The 9,441-nt window shown below is 40.0% G+C and overlaps 1 long non-coding RNA gene across 1 annotated transcript in view; it reads left to right on the forward strand.

Annotated features, from left to right (window-relative positions):
• The window catches only part of LOC109558071 (uncharacterized), a 44,357-nt gene extending 39,856 nt beyond the window's left edge, over positions 1-4,501 (forward strand). The window contains exon 4 of the long non-coding RNA XR_011566183.1: positions 6-4,501. This is a non-coding gene — a long non-coding RNA (uncharacterized lncRNA). The remainder of the gene's footprint in view (positions 1-5) is intronic.
• The last annotated feature ends 4,940 nt before the right edge of the window (positions 4,502-9,441 follow it).

Below are 9,441 nucleotides of genomic sequence, written 5' to 3' on the forward strand. Positions count from 1 at the left end.
GCAAGGAGATCCAACCAGTCCATTCTGAAGGAGATCAGCCCTGGGATTTCTTTGGAAGGAAGGATGCTAAAGCTGAAACTCCAGTACTTTGGCCACCTCATGCGAAGTGTTGACTCATTGGAAAAGACTCTGATGCTGGGAGGGATTGGGGGCAGGAGGAGAAGGGGACGACAGAGGATGAGATGGCTGGATGGCATCACTGACTTGATGGACGTGAGTCTGAGTGAACTCCGGGAGTTGGTGATGGACAGGGAGGCCTGGCGTGCTGCAATTCATGGGGTCGCAAAGAGTCGGACACGACTGAGTGACTGGTGTGATCTGATCTGATCTGATTCTCTTTTACTAACTAGTCAAGGATATGACTATTGTAATATATTTAAATGTATTTGCAGCTTTCCTACTGACTTAAATTTTTTTCATTTTAGACTCGCTTTTATGGGCTTTATAATTAACTTGATTTTTGTGTGTTTCTGTGGGATTCTGGTAAATAGACATCCAAATACTTAAATGTGAAAAATCCTATTGAAAATATCAGTTTTCTCCCAGTTGCTCATTTAAAAGAGATGTTTTTATATTGAGCTGTTCTTATTCTCCTCTAGGAGTGTTGATATGATTGCCTTGTTGTTATTTAGTTGCTAAATTGTGTCTGACTCTTTGCAACACCATGAACTGTAGCCCAACAGGCTCCTCTTGTCCATGGGATTTCCGAGGCAAGAATACTGGAGTGGGTTACCACTTCCTTCTCCAGGGGATCTTCCCAACCCAGGGATCAAACTCATGTCTCCTGCATTGGCAGGCAGGTTCTTTCCCAGTGAGCCACCATTTTCATTAGCATTCTGCTCAAACTCATGATTACAAATTGTATAAATATGTGCTTCAGTTTTAATTTGTGTTTTCACCTATATTCACAGGAAACAGAAGTGGAGAGTCCATGTCACTACTAAGAAAACTAATAAAATGGTGATCTAGTGTGGCTGGTGGAAATAAATTCTCTCTTTAATTGCTTAATTCTTCATTTACTTTCCTTGTTTAGACACAGCTAAATTACACATAAATGAGATGGACAGTCATGACAATGTTAAGGACATGTGGTTTTGCTTGCTTCTTCAGGGTAAATTACTGACATTCAGAATTAGCTGCAATATAAACAACATTGGGGAAGCAATTACTAAACAATTAATTTTTTTTTTAATCAAGCAGGGTACCCTCCAATGTTATTGATGGAGGTTGCTCATTCTCATGCTCCCTCTGGGGACTCTCACCAAATAAGATGTGTTCAATATGTCTTCAATCCATTCTTGGCAACAGCAATAAAGGATATATCAACCTATGACATCTCCATAAACAGATCAATGAACCAGAGGCCTCAAACAAATTTGTATAGACCTTGTTCCCATAACACATTTCACTGGCTGTGCCTTCAAGTATCTCATTAGCCGTCCATTTAGTTTAAGACATTCTCTTTCCCCCCAGGGGCTTCACTCTGTGTGCTCTATGGTGACAGAATGTCATTATCAAGCTTGCCTGGATGCACAGTCTTCATCTACAGTGTCAAAAAGGTGTTCCTGATAATGCAAGGGGCCATTCAAGTAAAACCTTAGAATTATTGGTTTTCCTGTGCAAGTTCTGAATCATTATCAGTCTAACCTTTTAGCATAATGGAAAGATTACCTGATAAAGCATTGGCTTTCTTCTTTTATAGACTGATCATCATAAATTTCAATACTAAAAATCACCCTAATGTATAAATTTGTTACAAGTAAAAAATTACATGTACTCAAGGTAATTTTCACGGGATGTTCTCAGTTTTTTTTTTTTTTTTTTCTCTTTTAACATGAGAATTGATGCCCATGAAAGCAGCAATAGAATTATAATTATCAGTCTAGCTCCTCACACATAAAAGCCAGTAAAGATGTAAATATTAGAGATGGCGCCATTATTACAGTGTGTCATATAAGAGCATGGGTGGGTATGCAAATTAGATGACAAGGGGCAGGAATCTTTTATTTCATATTTTATTGCAGGATGAGCAGGCATTATTGTCATTAAACTGAGAAAATCATTATTCAAATATGTGTTCTAATCTCTCCTTTTATTTCAAATGAAGATAAGAATAGGTCCAGGGATGCCAGAGGATTATGTGATAGAATTTATATAATAAACTTTCCACAGAACATGTCAAATAGTAAGTTCTCAGAAATGTTACCTGTAATCAGTAGCAGCAGCAAGAACAACAGAAACAATCATCAGTACCATCCTCATCATCATTTGAATCTATTCCTACCTCTCTACTCATACTTCCTCTGGCTTAATCTGATCTCCAGCTCCTAACCTAGGTTGATATGATACATTCCTTATTACTCTACCTCTTTTCAAATTTATCAGTCTTTGACAGTAGTGTTTTTTTTTTTAATTTGAATGAAAATTGATCATGTCTCTCCACTACTTAAAACATATCTACAGCAAAATCCAACTCCTGAATATATAAGTTTTGATGATTTGATCATCATGTGTCCCATCTGACTCATCTCATACAATCAATCCATCTATTAAGGAAACTATACTCCAGGTGTTTCAGAAGTGCAAGCACTTCTTAACAGAAAATTCCATCCAGTCACAATCCCACATTCACCTGGAAAAAACATGCCATCTTTTCCTCTAGAAAGCTCTCCATGTCCCCCCAGTACAGATGTGTGCTTCTGTGCTTCCAAAGCACCTCATTCATACCTCTCTCATATACGTTACTGTCTTAGGGTTAATATCTCTCCACATAGATGTTATGCTTCATAGTGTAGAGGCTACACATTCCGTATGTTTAGTCCTTGCACAGTGCCTCATGCATAGCTGAAATATACACGAATGGGAAATGAATGCTATTTTTTTTTTCAGCCTTCCTTTTTGTAAAGACTTCTTGTTGTACATGATCTTATTGTCTCCAATAAACTACATCAAATTATTACAACCTCCAGAAGTACATTTCTCAGTAATTTACACAGCCAATCCCAATTCCTTCTGATGCCACAAACTAATATTCATCAGCTTCCAATTATTTGTTCTCTATTTTTTCCTTTGTCTAGTGCACCTCTACATTGTTTTCGAATTGATCTTCCAAAGGGAGAGGGGGAAATGAATTTACTCTCAAACTCAGACTCACCTATCAGACCACTCATATTTTCTCTAAACATATTTCTGTTTGAATTTCCACTGCATGCACTCATACACACACACACACAAACTTCCTCTTCTCTGATTTGACTCCCTCTTAAATCTTTGGCATTCTTCACGGTTGCTTTAAGTTGCAATGGTCTTACTCCACCACCTCAACTGGTCAAACTATTACCAATAAGAGGCACAACCTTTAAACTTACATGCTCCCTCCTGAAATCAACAACAACAAAAGTTTTTCTATTTATATTCCAGTTATGTAATTGCAGTTATATAAGTTCCTTAGGATCCTCAGAGAACTTTGTTATTCTCCTAAGATACCTAATATGTTCTACTTCTCACATGAACTTTTCAGCCTAAATTATATCTATTTAAACTAACTCCACCTTAAAAAGAAGGCCAACAGTGTTATTGCCCTTTAGATCATATAAATTAAACCCTGTATGTTTTTTAAATTTGTATTTTAATGAAAGCCATGGATAAGCAACTTAGCTTATTATTGGAAAGCTGATGTAAATACTTCAGGTATTACCAGGCTTCTATTCAGAGTAACAGAATATTTTCATGGCTTTTCTCTTGGTATTTTGGAGGTCAACTTTTTTTTCTAATAATACTATAATCTTGCTTTTCTGTTGTTAGTGGTAATTTTTCATTGTGTCAGTATCAGGATGTAATTGCTTTGTGGTCAAGGTGTCATTTTACTACTCATAAATCATGACAAACTTATCTCTCTCTTCCATGTTAGAATTTTTATTTCATTTAAAAGTGTACATTGTACAAATGAACTTATTTACAAAAAAGAAACGGAGTCAACAGATGTAGAAAACAAACTTACAGTTAACAAGAGGGAAAGGGTGAGAAGGATAAATTGGGAGACTGGAATTGACATAGAGACACTACTATATAAATACTGATAACGAATAAGGACCTACTATCAGAAAACTAAGATCATGGCATCTAGTCCCATCACTTCATGGGAAATAGATGGGGAAACAGTGGAAACAGTGTCAGACTTTATTTTTTGGGGCTCCAAAATCACTGCAGATGTTGACTGCAGCCATGAAATTAAAAGACGCTTACTCCTCGGAAGGAAAGTTATGACCAACCTAGATAGCATATTGAAAAGCAGAGACATTACTTTGCCAACAAAGGTCCATCTAGTCAAGGCTATGGCTTTTCTAGTGGTCATGTATGGATGTGAGAGTTGGACTGTGAAGAAAGCTGAGTGCAGAAGAATTGATGCTTTTGAACTGTGGTGTTGGAGAAGACTCGTGTGAGTCCCTTGGACTGCAAGGAGATCCAACCAGTCCATCCTAAAGGATATCAGTCCTGGGTGTTCACTGGAGGGACTGATGCTGAGGTTGAAACTCCAATACTTTGAAACTCCAAAGTATTGGAGTTTCAGCCTCATGCGAAGAGTTGACTCAATGGAAAAGACCCCGATTCTGGAAAGGATTGGGGGCAGGAGGAGAAGGGGACGGCAGAGGATGAGGTGGCTGGATGGCATCACCGACTCGATGCATATGAGTTTGGGTGAACTCCAGGAGTTGGTGATGGACAGGGAGGCCTGGCATGCTGCAATTCATGGGGTCGAAGAGTTGGACCCGACTAAGTGACTGAACTGAACTGAACTGATATAGCACGGGGAACTCTACTCAATACTCTGTAAAGACCTATATGGGAAAAGAATCTAAAAAAGAGTGGAGATTTGTATATATATAACTGATTCACTTTGCTATATAGCAGAAACTAACACAAAACTGTAAGTCAACTGTATGTTAATAAACATTAATTTAAAAATTAACAAACACCTGCTTTTCACAGCAAAAACAAACAAAAATGTATACGTTTAAATAGTTGATGAATATCTAGTTAAGCAAGGGATCATGTTTCACTTGAACGAACACAGGCTGAAAACCTGAGGCCATTTATAAATATTGGCTCATGAAGGTGCAAATTTTCTTGATTTAGATTGCTGTAAAGAGGAGTCTGAGTTCAGTGCAGTTGCTCAGTCCTGTCCGACTCTTTGCAACCTGATGAATCGCAGCATGCCAGGCCTCCCTGTCAATCACCAACTCCCAGAGTTTATTCAGACTCACACCCATCAAGTCAGCGATGCCATCCACCCATCTGATCCTCTGTCGTCCCCTTCTCCTCCTGCCCCCAATCCCTCCCAGCATCAGAGTCTTTTCCAATGAGTCAACTCTTCGCATGAGGTGGCCAAAGTACTGGAGTTTCAGCTTTAGCATCATTCCTTCCAAAGAAACCCCAGGGCTGATCTCCTTCAGAATGGACTGGTTGGATCTCCTTGCAGTCCAAGGACTCTCAAGAGTCTTCTTCAACACCACAGTTCAAAAGCATCGATTCTTCTGCACTCAGCTTTCTTCACAGTCCAACTCTCACATCCATACATGACCACAGGAAAAACCATAGCCTTGACTAGACGGACCTTTGTTGGCAAAGTAATGTCTCTGCTTTTCAATATGCTATCTAGGTTGGTCATAATTTTCCTTCCAAGGAGTAAGAGTCTTTTAATTTCATGGCTGCAGTCACCATCTGCAGTGATTTTGGAGTCCCCGAAAACAAAATCTGACACTGTTTCCACTGTTTCCCCATCTATTTTCCATGAAGTGATGGGACCAGATGCCATGATCTTCGTTTTCTGAATGTTGAGCTTTAAGCCAACTTTTTCACTCTCCTCTTTTACTTTCATCAAGAGGCTTCTTAGTTCCTCTTCACTTTCTGCCATAAGGGTGGTGTCATCTGCATATCTGAGGTCATTGATATTTCTCCCTGCAATCTTGATTCCAGCTTGTGCTTCTTCCAGCCCAGCATTTCTCATGATGGACTCTGCATGTAAGTTAAATAAACACGGTGACAATATACAGCCTTGACGTACTCCTTTTCCTATTTGGAACCAGTCTGTTGTTCCATGTCTAGTTCTAACTGTTGCTTCCTGACCTGCATATAGGTTTTGCAAGAGGCAGGTCAGGTGGTCTGGTATTCCCATCTCTTGGAGAATTTTCCACAGTTTATTGTGATCCACACAGTCAAAGGCTTTGGCATAGCCAATAAAGCAGAAATAGGTGTTTTTCTGGAACTCTCTTGCTTTTCCCATGATCCAGTGGATGTTGGCAATTTGACCTCTGGTTCCTCTGCCTTTTCTAAAACCAGCTTGAACATCTGGAAGTTCACGGTTCACGTACTACTGAAGCCTGCCTTGGAGAATTTTGAGCATTACTTTACTAGCATGAGATGAGTGCAATTGTGTGGTAGCTTGAGCATTTTTTGGCATTGCCTTTCTTTGGGATTGGAAAGAAAACTAACCTTTTCCCGTCCTGCTGAGTTTTCCAAATTTGCTGGCATATTGAAAGCAGCACTTTCACAGCATCAACTTTCAGGATTTGAAATAGCTCAACTGGAATTCCATCACCTCCACTAGCTTTGTTCGTAGTGATGCTTCCTAAGGCCCACATGACTTCACATTCCAGGATGTCTGGCTCCAGGTGAGTGATCACACCATTGTGATTATCTTGGTCATGAAGATCTTTTTGTACAGTTCTTCTGTGTATTCTTGCCACCTCTTCTTAATATCTTCTGCTTCTGTTAGGTCCATACTATTTCTGTCCTTTATCGAGCCCATCTTTGCATGAAATGTCCCCTTGGTATCCCTAATTTTCTTGAAGAGATCTCTAGTCTTTTCCATTCTGTTGTTTCCCTCTATTTCTTTGCATTGATCCCTGAGGAAGGCTTTCTTATCTTTTCTTGCTATTCTTTGGAACTCTGCATTCAGATGCTTATATCTTTCCTTTTCTCCTTTTCTTTTCACTTGTCTTTTTTTCTCAGCTATTTGTAAGGCCTCCCCAGATAACCATTTTGCTTTTTTTGCATTTCTTTTCTATAGGGATGGTCTTGATCCCTGTCTCCTATACAATGTCACGAACCTCATTCCATAGTTCATTAGGCACTCTATCTATCAGATCTAGTCCCTTGAATCTATTTCTCACTTCCACTGTATAATCATAAGGGATTTGATTTAGGTCATACCTGAATGGTATAGTGGTTTTCCCTACTTTCTTCAATTTCAGTCTGAATTTGGCAATAAGGAGTTCATGATCTGAGCCACAGTCAGCTCCAGGTCTTGTTTTTGCTGACTGTATAGAGCTTCTCCATCTTTGGCTGCAAAGAATATATCAGTCTGCAGCTGTGACCGGCGCACATAGCATGGGCGGTTGCGACCAGTGCACATAGCGCAGCTGAGAGGAGCTACCCCACGTCCAAGGTCAGGAGCAGTGGCTGAGAATGCCAGGCTGCGATGGTACAGGAACGTCCGAGAGTACCTACCCCACGTCTGAGGCCAGGGGCGGTGGCCGGGGGGAGCAACCCCACGTCCAAGGAGTGGTGGCTGCATGGGCACAGGAGAGCCTAGAGGAGCTAGGTCAAGGTCAGGAGGGGCGGCGGTGAGGAGATACCCCTCGTCCAAGGTAAGAGAAATCCAAGTAAGACAGCAGGTGTTTCAAGAGGGCATCAGAGGGCAGATACACTGAAACCATAATCACAGAAAACTAGTCAATCTAATCACACTAGGACCACAGCCTTGTTTAACTCAGTGAAACTAAGCCATGCCCTGTGGGGCCACCCAATAAGGCCAGGACATGATGGAGAGGCCTGACAGAATGTGGTCCACTGGAGAAGGGAATGGAAAACCACTTCAGTATTCTTGCCTTGAGAACCCCATGAACAGTATGAAAAGGCAAAAATGACAGGATACTGAAAGAGGAACTCCCCAGGTCAGTAGGTGTCATATACGCTACTGGAGATCAGTGGAGAAATAACTCCAGAAAGAATGAAGGGATGGAGCCAAAGCAAAAACAATACCCAGTTGTGGATATGACTGGTGATAGAAGCAAGGTCCAATGCTGTAAAGAGCAATATTGCATAGGAACCTGGAATGTCAGGTCCATGAATCAAGGCAAATTGGAAGTGGTCAAACAGGAGACGGCAAGAGTGAACATCAACATTCTAGGAATCAGCAAACTAAAATGGACTAGAATGGGTGAATTTAACTCAGATGACCATTATATCTACTACTGTGGGCAGGAATCCATTAGAAGAAATGGAGTAGCCATCATGATCAACAATAGAGTCTGAAATGTAGTACTTGGATGCAGTCTCAAAAACGACAGAATGATCTCTGTTTGTGTCCAAGGCAAACCATTCAATATCACAGTAATCCAAGTCCATGCCCCAACCAGTAACGCTGAAGAAGCTGAAGTTGAACGGTTCTATGAAGACCTACAAGACCTTTTAGAACTAACACCAAAAAAGATGTCCTTTTCATTATAGGGGACTGGAATGCAAAAGTAGGAAGTCAAGAAACACCTGGAGTAACAGGCAAATTTGGACTTGGAATATGGGATGAAGCAGGGCAAAGAGTAATAGAGTTTTGCCAAGAAAATGCACTAGTCATAGCAAACACCCTCTTCCAACAACACAAGAGAAGACTCTACACATGGACATCATCAGATGGTTAGCACGGAAATCAGAGGAGTCCTCAACCACTTTAATCAATTTAAACATATTGGACACAGAAGCAGAAAAGCATATTACTTTTGGTATTTATTTCACTTTGTCAAGGATTTCTACTCATTTGATAGCTGTGGAATTCCTTTTTACTTTAAAAATCTACCTCTATTATTTTGAGTCCTATATGTCATGGATGGGCTTCCCTGGTGGATCATCAGTGAAGAATCTGCCTGCAATGCAGGGGACTCAGGTTTGATCCCTAGTTTGGAAAGATCTCCTGAAGGAGGAAATGGCTACCACTCCAGTATTCTTGCCTAGGAAATTACACGGACAGAGGTGCCTTGCAGGCTATAGTCCAGGGGATCACAAAAGACTTGAACACAAATTAGCGACTAAACAATAACAGCAGTGTCAAGGATATCTCTTGAATATTCACATGAATTTAAATAATTTGTTTTCAGAATTTTAGTGGGAGAAAAAGAATAAAATTTTCTCTTAAAGGATGAACATCAGTATTTTCTAGGTATAAAAAATACATTTTCTGAGATATAATCTCACTAAAAATGATTATTCTGCTTTTTAAAAATTATAGATAACCTATTTCTTTTCAAAAAGGATTCTGAGGTTACTTGATCACATTGAAGCCATACCTGCAAACATGACTCTGCTTTAAGTATGTTTTTAGTAAAACTCCTTTTACTCTCTTCTTTAGGGTAAAAGAATCTGCCTGCAATGCAAGAGACCCAGGTT

This window comes from Bos indicus, chromosome 4 (assembly GCF_029378745.1).
Source record: "Bos indicus isolate NIAB-ARS_2022 breed Sahiwal x Tharparkar chromosome 4, NIAB-ARS_B.indTharparkar_mat_pri_1.0, whole genome shotgun sequence".
NCBI classification, from domain to species: Eukaryota; Metazoa; Chordata; class Mammalia; order Artiodactyla; family Bovidae; genus Bos; species Bos indicus.